The sequence below is a fragment of the Meriones unguiculatus genome, chromosome 8, assembly GCF_030254825.1.
Source record: "Meriones unguiculatus strain TT.TT164.6M chromosome 8, Bangor_MerUng_6.1, whole genome shotgun sequence".
Taxonomy (NCBI): domain Eukaryota; kingdom Metazoa; phylum Chordata; class Mammalia; order Rodentia; family Muridae; genus Meriones; species Meriones unguiculatus.
In genome coordinates, this window is record NC_083356.1 from 56,903,699 (window position 1) to 56,911,921 (window position 8,223).

The window sequence follows — 8,223 nt, forward strand, 5'->3', positions numbered from 1 at the left end:
GATATGACCTCCATTTTCAACATTCCACAGTCTTCCATCTATCTGTCACATGAGTTGTTTTTTCTGTGATCGTTCATTTATGACTTCTACCAGTATTTGGGTTTTGGTCCCTGAATTACTCCCCAGTTCTGAGAGACTCAAGGAGAAACCAGGCAAGCATATATTCTTTCATCCTGGATAGATTTTTCCTGAATCTTAGTTTGTTTCTTCAACTGGTTTAAAATAGACAGACCCTTTCTCCTGCCCTACAGGACAGAGATTACCCGGAACGGGTTCTTTCCTGCCTGTTAATCAGGATGAAAATACTTTCTATGAGGGGGCATTGTCTTCGTACTCTATCCTGACTTCACTTCTTCAAGTTGAAATCCTGGATCAGAAAGCCAACCTTCCCTTCTTCTCCTCAGGCCCTTAACCAGTCTGCAGATCTCAAAGGTGGTGAGCTTTGCAGACTGTCTATATATCTTTACTATAAAGTGAGCACTCACAGGCAAGGTGTTAGCTCTCTCAGATCCACTTCCACACCAGTTTTTTCTATTGGCATTCTTTAACATCTGAATTCTGAATAAATGCTCAGCACCTCTGTTTCTTCTGCTAACATGTGATTGCTGAATCCCTATCATGTGCTGGGTGGTTGGTAAGTAAGCAATACATTTTACCTCCCAATTGTTCTTCCTTATTGGGAGAAGTAGACTTAGGAACAGTTCTGTGAGATGTACACTCAAAATGGGCATTTGGATTATGAAACAAAGGCACTTGTGGGCAGGGGACCCAAGATGATCTCTGACAAAGAAGGCAACATCTGAGAACATTCATGCAGAAAAGCATTGTTCCCTTAAAAGAGGGGACAAGAGAGACAGTGTGAATGATGATAATGAGCTTTACAAGGCTGTGGAACATGGCAAGGATCTCATTGGGGAAGGAAAGATTTCACTACCTCCTTGACCTGGAGAAGTTGAGCTATGATGAGAGAGGCATTGGTGACTGCCAGCTAGGATGTTTAATGAGGGTTGTTCCCAGGATGTGACTCACAATATTCTTGAGACCTCTTTATCCTTTCAATTTTTCTTTCCATTCTGGAAAAAGGTTCTTTGAACACCTGACTTTCCCCCCCCCCCCAAACTTGTCAGATCATTATGTCTCTACATGTTTTTAACCAACTTCATGCTCCTTATAACATATTTTTTAATTAAACATGATTTTATAAAGTAAGTTTTTGTTTATGAATCTTATTTAGTTAATATATTTTTACTTGCAGTAAATAACACAAAAATTAGGTAAAATGATAGCAAGCTTTATATTTGCATTAAGATTCCTTAATAATAGTACCTTAAATTCTAACCAACTGTGGTCTTTATGTTTTTTTTTTTGTTTGTTTGTTTTTTGTATTCTTTTTACTGGAGAGAAATTGAGGCATTTCCTTGGAAACAGTAGGTAAAGGCACAGTGGTCACAGTACAAAGATGATGGACCTACATACATAAATCGCAAGTCCAAATTCTTTCTGCATTTCTGGCCTCTGCCATTTAGGCAGGGTTTCTCAATTATATACTTCATTCTTCACAAGAAAAATAAGTATCAAAATTCACAGGATACCTTGTAAGATTGTCTCAGTTCCTAGCTTGGACCTGTTCATTTGTTTTCTAATCTTCTCTTTGACTTCCCCTTTGAACTTGAGACAAGAGCGAGCACTTCTTTTGGACCCATCACACTCTCAGTTAGATGACTTGCTTATGGTATTTAGTTTTTCCTTTCCTGGTTGTCACAATAAACTTTCCATTTATATGACCAAAACTTCTTCCCACAGGATATTCATAGCCACATGCTATCAAAACCACAGAAGCAATGCATAAGAGAATTATGTGAATGTCTTGGAGAAGGTTTTTTTTTTAGTGGATAGGTGGTTCTTCACTACTCATCACAATCCATTAATTGTAACTATTTATGTTATCCATATTTGTCATTTTAGGCTATAGGCGGGAATTTGTGATAGTACCTAATTGCCACAGGTAACTTGGCAAGATTCAGAAAAGGTGACAGGCTCAGAAAACCATGGAGAGAGTCTTATGAGGAAGTTGCATGAAATGCAATTTTATAGGCTCTAGCAATAAGAAATATGATATAATCTCTCAAATTAGGATTTGGACACTGTACCATGATTCTGGTTCCTGGATCTGGGATGGGAAGCCTTGAGTTGTGGAGGAAGGATACAAGTCAGTATAACTCCAGGGTGAGTCACTTTCATGGCACAGGAATGGGCTTTGTATTTCCCCTAAGCACGTGGGGGTATCATCACATACCCTGGAGTGAAACAGAAGGCATTTTACAAACCATGTACAAAAAAAAAAAAAAATTGCCAAAGTACATTTTTATTTTGCTGAAATTTGTATATTAGATAGAGAAATTTCTGGGTTTGGGTTAACAAATGAAATTTCTTTATGCACTAGACCAGGAATTTGTGTTTTGCTTAATGGAAAAGACATGTCATCTTGCTTGTTTGGAAATGTAAGAGATAATGTGTGTGTTATCTGAGCTGGGGTCACAAGCAAGCTGCTACTTTTCACATTTATGTGTCTTACATGTTTTTATATTACCTGGAACACGCTTGTGGAGAAATTGGAATATTATATTTAAACACAAAATAGAAATGAACCAATACACACGTAAAGCTCCCCTTCCTTGTGGTATGTACAGTTCTTATCTGGCCAGATGAGCCTCATGTTCGGGAGAGAGTAACACTATTTGAGGTTTCCCTAAAGTGTTACTAGAGGAAATGACCTAACAAAATATTAAAGAATAAATTTTAATCAAACTGTCTAGATTACGAGCTCACATTAAGTTTGATTTATTGCATGTTTTATGAAACAATAAAGTGATTTCCAAAAATGCATGTAGCTTGAGAAAGTTACTATAAGAAACCTAGTGTGATATCTGACTATTTTCATGGATTGCATCAAGTTTTCACTTTGTCTTCTAAAATTTTAAGTCAAATTCCTTTTTTCTTTTTGTATGAAGAGTCGCATAAATCTTTACCACCAAATGGCATTTTTACCCTCATTGAGATCATTAATATAAAACTTGACCTTTGGTTATTCTCTTGGTCTTATATTTTTCTGTACCATTGAACACACATAAACATCTATATATACTGTTTCCCAGAGCTCTTAGAAAATCATAAGGCTCAAACATATGCATATACATTACTAGAAGAAACTTCATTGAAACACAAGTTCTGTAGAAAAAAGGACTATTTCTATGATTTTTAAGCTGCAACAAAGACATAAGCTACATATAGCTATACCACAAGAAAACTTCTGTCATCCTAAACAACTAACTGTTTCTCAACAATTCAGCTGGTCACGGCTCAGCTTTCTATCTCTAGAATATATTTGTCTTACAAAATTTTCACATAAATGTAATTACAGTGTATGCATCTGGTTTCTTTTAATTGGCATAACTTAGATTTATTTAATCAATACTTGTCTGACTCAGTACTTTGGGTTTTTTTTTACTGTATAACATTTCACTGTATAAATATACACTTATATAACAAATTTATTGGTTCACTGATTTTAGAACTCTGTTTTCAACGTAAGTGTTGGAGTAACAAATTTCCTTTTTTTATTTTTTTATTTTTAATTTTTACTTTTTTCTTCACAATTTATTCATTGTATAACCCAATTGAAGCCCCCTCCCTCAACTCACCCCCAGTCCCACCCTCACTCCCTCTTCCCACTATTCCCTTCCCCTAGTTCACTGAAAAGGGGAGTTCTCCACTATTGCCATCTGCATATAGCTTGTTAAGTCTCATCAGGACTGCCTGGATCTTCTTTCTCCATACCCTGGCAGTTTATTTTACTTTCTAGCTTTCTTTTTTGTAATATCTTTGAGACCTTAAGAATGAGCTATTCGATTTCTAGATATTTGTAGATTTTCCAGTCACATTTTTGTTGTCTACTAACTTTAACTCCATACTATGTATGATTTCAATTTTTTTAATGTATTATGATTTATTTTTTATGGCCTACAATCTGCTTTATCTTGATGAAGATTCTCTGAGTTCTGCTCTGCCCTGACAGAGTGTTCTAGAAACATTGATTAGCTCAAAATGGCTGATAGGACTAAGTATTCCACATTTCTATTGATTTTTCTGCCTACTTGTTCTTTCAAATTCTGGCATATGATGTGAAAGTATACAAAGAAAATTGTGTATTCCCTGTTCCTTTGTTGCTACCGTGCTGTGAATGATGTATTTTGAGGCTGTGTTATTTTGTCTCCTTGGTGATGTGGCACTATGGTCTCTATAGTGATGAGCCTTAGCCAAACTACCAAAAAGCTCATTGGATACAGAAAGAGATGTTTTTGTAAGTTTGATATTACTTTGAAGGTGTTAAGGGATGTTTTTTAGCAAAGATAATGATATCAGTTCTATTTTTCACAATTCCCTCATGTTGGCAGAGTAGTAAATAGAAGGCTTATTTGCACACCAGCCACTAGACAGAATGACTGACTAGTTTATGGTACATCATTAACCTAGCACAGCTATGCTGTTAATTAAATTCTAGGTTGATTACCCGAGGAATCGGATAACTTATTTACAGAGTAACTTTGTATTGTGATACACTGCCTTCCCAATGTGCTGCATAGGATTAAGTATTATTTTCAGATAGAAAGGACAGCATGAAGTATTAAAGCCAGATACGTACTTTCCCCCTCAAACTGAAGGATCTAAAAGTCAGCCAAAGATTCAGGTTGTTAACATTAGCTGAATGTTTGGTTTACTAGAGAGTTGCCCTAGCACTGATATGCAGCTACTCATATCATATGGCTTCATGGAAATATTCTCTGAGAGCCCATGGGTGCCTAAAACCTTATCGAAGGTGAATGTGGAGAGTTTGTTGAGAGTGATCAGGATAGGCATTGGCGTTTTATTTGAAGGAGGTGAGCAAAATCTGTCACATTCAGAAATATCACACTTTAGGTAATGAAAAGCCACCATTTTCATATTTTTAAAATTATTATCATCTATTACAATTTATGCAATTTGTATCTGGCTGTGGGCCCCTCCCTCATCTCCTCCCAACCCCACCCTCTGTCCCTCCTCTTCTCATATTCTCTCCTAGTCCACTGATAGGTGAGGTCTTCCTCCCCTTCTATTTAACCCTACCTTATCAGGTCTCATCAGGACTTGGTGCATTTTCTTCCTCTGTGGACAGACAAGGCTGCACCCCCCCAGGGGGAGGTGATCAGAGAGCCAGTCATTGAGTTCATACCAGAGCGAATCTCTGCTCTTCTTACTAGAGACCCCACTTGGAGACTGAGTCTATGGGCTACATTTGAGCATGGGTGTTAGGTCCTCTCCATGCATTGTCCTTGGCTGGGGTATCATTCTCTTCAGTGCCCCCCAGGGCTCACTTTTTATGGCTCTGTTAGTCTCCTTTCAGAGCTCCTGTCCCCTCCAGGTCTTTCTATCTTCCCTTTCTTTCATAAGATTCCATGGATTCTGCCCAAAACTTGTTTATGAGTCTCAGCCTCTGCCTCAATCAGTTGAGTCTTTCAGAGGCCAACTGTGGTTGGCTCCTGTCCTGTTCCTTGTCTTCTCCTGCATCCAACATCTATCCCACTTGTCCTTTTGAATGAGAATTGAGCATATTCCCTAGGGTTTTCCTTGTTGTTTAGGAGTATAGATTTTAGTATGTTTATCCTATATTATATGGCTAATATCCACCTACAGGTGAGTATATACCATGTATGCTTTCTGCTTCTGGTTTACCTCCCTCAAGATGATCTTTTCTAGTTCCCACCGTTTGCCTGCAAATTTCATGATTTCTGTATTTTTAATAGCTGAGTAGTATTCCATTGTATAAATGTACCACAATTTCTGTATCCATTCCTCCATTGAGGAACATCTAGGTTGTTTCCATGTTCTGATTATTACGAACAGAGCCGCTATGAACATGGTTGAGCAAATGTCTTTGTTGTATATTTGAGCATGTTTTAGATATATTGCCTAAGAGTGGTATTTTTCTACATGTAGAAAAATGAAAATAGATCCATATTTATCACTCTGCACAAAATTAAAGTCTAAGTGGATCAAAGACCCAGAAATAAACCCACATGTCTACAGATAACTGATATTTGACAAAGAAGCCAAAACCATACAATGGAAAAAAAGACAGCATCTTCAATTGATGGTGCTGGTCTAAACTGGATCTCTACATGTAGAAAAATGCAAATAGATCCATATTTAAGTGGATCAAAGACCTCAACATAAAAGCAGATATACTAAATATGTTGGAAGAAAAAGTGGGGAAGAGCCTTGACCTCATTGACACAGTAGAACACTTCCTGAACAGAACACCAACAGCACAGGCCCTATGATCAATAATAAATGGGACCTCATGAAACAGAAAAACTTCTGTGAAGGAAAGGACACTGTTGTCAGAACAAAACGACAGACTACAAATTGGGAAAGGATCTTCACCAACTCTTTATTTGACAGAGGACTAATATCCAGAATACATTAGGAACTCAAGAAGTTAAATAGCAACAAAGCAAGTAATCCAATTAAAAAATGCATTACAGAGATAAACAGAATTCTCAATAGAGGAATATCAACTGGCAGAGAAACACTTAAAGAAATGCTCAATGTCCTGAGTCATCAGAGAAAGGCAAATCAAAACAAACCTGAGATTTCACCTTACACCCATCAAAGTGGCTAAAATCAAAACTCAAGTGACAACACATGCTGGAGAGGATGTGGAGAAAGGGGAACTGTTGGGATCAGTAAGCAGGCACTTCTATGGCCAGCTTCAAGGGACCTGATAGGCCAGTTATCAGGCAGTTCTGAAGACACCTAAGCTATCTGCGCATGTCCCTGGGTCACCCTATAAAAGAACGGGGCCCTTCCCTCTCTCTCCTCTCTCTTTCTTCCTTCCTCTTCCTCTCTTTGGCTCTGTCTCTCTGTCTGTCTGTCTGTCTGTCTGTCTCTCTCTATCTCCCTCTCTGTAACCCCCTTCCCTAATAAACCTCCCGCGTGGAACCGATCTCCTGGTGTGATTTGTGGACCCGCGTGTAACCTCCTTTTCTACATTTCCTAACAGGAACCCTCCTCCATTGCTGGTGGGAGTGTAACCTTGTACACTCTTTGGAATTCAATCTGGAGATTTCTAAGAAATTTAGGAATAGTGCTACCTCAAGAATCAAAGCCCACTTTAATTGTGGAAATATTAAAATATTATATAACACAAATAACACTGATACTTCTGATATGTCTTCTACAGTCTCTTCAAATTTCCAGCACACCTGGAAAACGCCTGTGACAAACACTGGCAAAGAAGAAGTGTAGTGAATGAAGCAAGAGACAACATTAATATGATTTCTCACCTGCAGTGTGGAGGCTTGCCTGTCCATCCGTTCACCGTGGTTAACTGCTCATTTATCAAGTGCCAATTTTTTGTCAGGCCCTATGCCAGCCCCTGCAACGATAATAAATATAAATATAGAGAGCACAGAGGAGTCCCTAGCCTGGCATGGGTGACCTAACTTAAATTGCCAATTATAATGCAAAGTGTCAGTTGCTCTCACTGAGGTGCGTGCACATTGTCAAGTGCAGACACAGTTAGAAATGAATGACAGAGAAACTTTCCAAAACCAGGAAGATGCCAACAGAGACACGGGAGGAAAAGAAGAAGGTGATAGAAAGCTAGAGTATAAGAAAGAACCCACACAAAGCAAGTTCTTGGTGAGAACAGTTCAGTCTTTCTCTGAGAGGGTCCATGGTGAACTCACTCCCCAGCCCGGGCAGAGGCTGAATTCTCCAGAGACTGGCCTTGATTACAAAGGCTTGTCCTCTCTGCATGACTCTCGACTTCCATGCTAGTTCACTTAATGACTGCGTGGCAGAAAGTCCTTTAACTTCTTTGTGCCTTGAATTCTTCAAATGCAAAGCAGGATTCTTATGAGTAGTCATCTCTTAAGGTTGTGTTCTTTTTTTAACATTAAGTGAAATGATATGAGTAGAAATTACTAGAACTATACCTGCAAAAATGGGTACTAAGTTTTAGCAGTTGCTAGAATTCAAATAGAAGAAAAAAAAACCTTTTGATTGTGCTAGTCTTAGAGGTTTGGGCTTGTGAAATTCTTCTCAGTTTACTGGTATGTATAGGGTGAACTGCAGGAAGCTGAGTGCTCACTTGTATTATAGAAAACAGAACTCAAGTGTTGT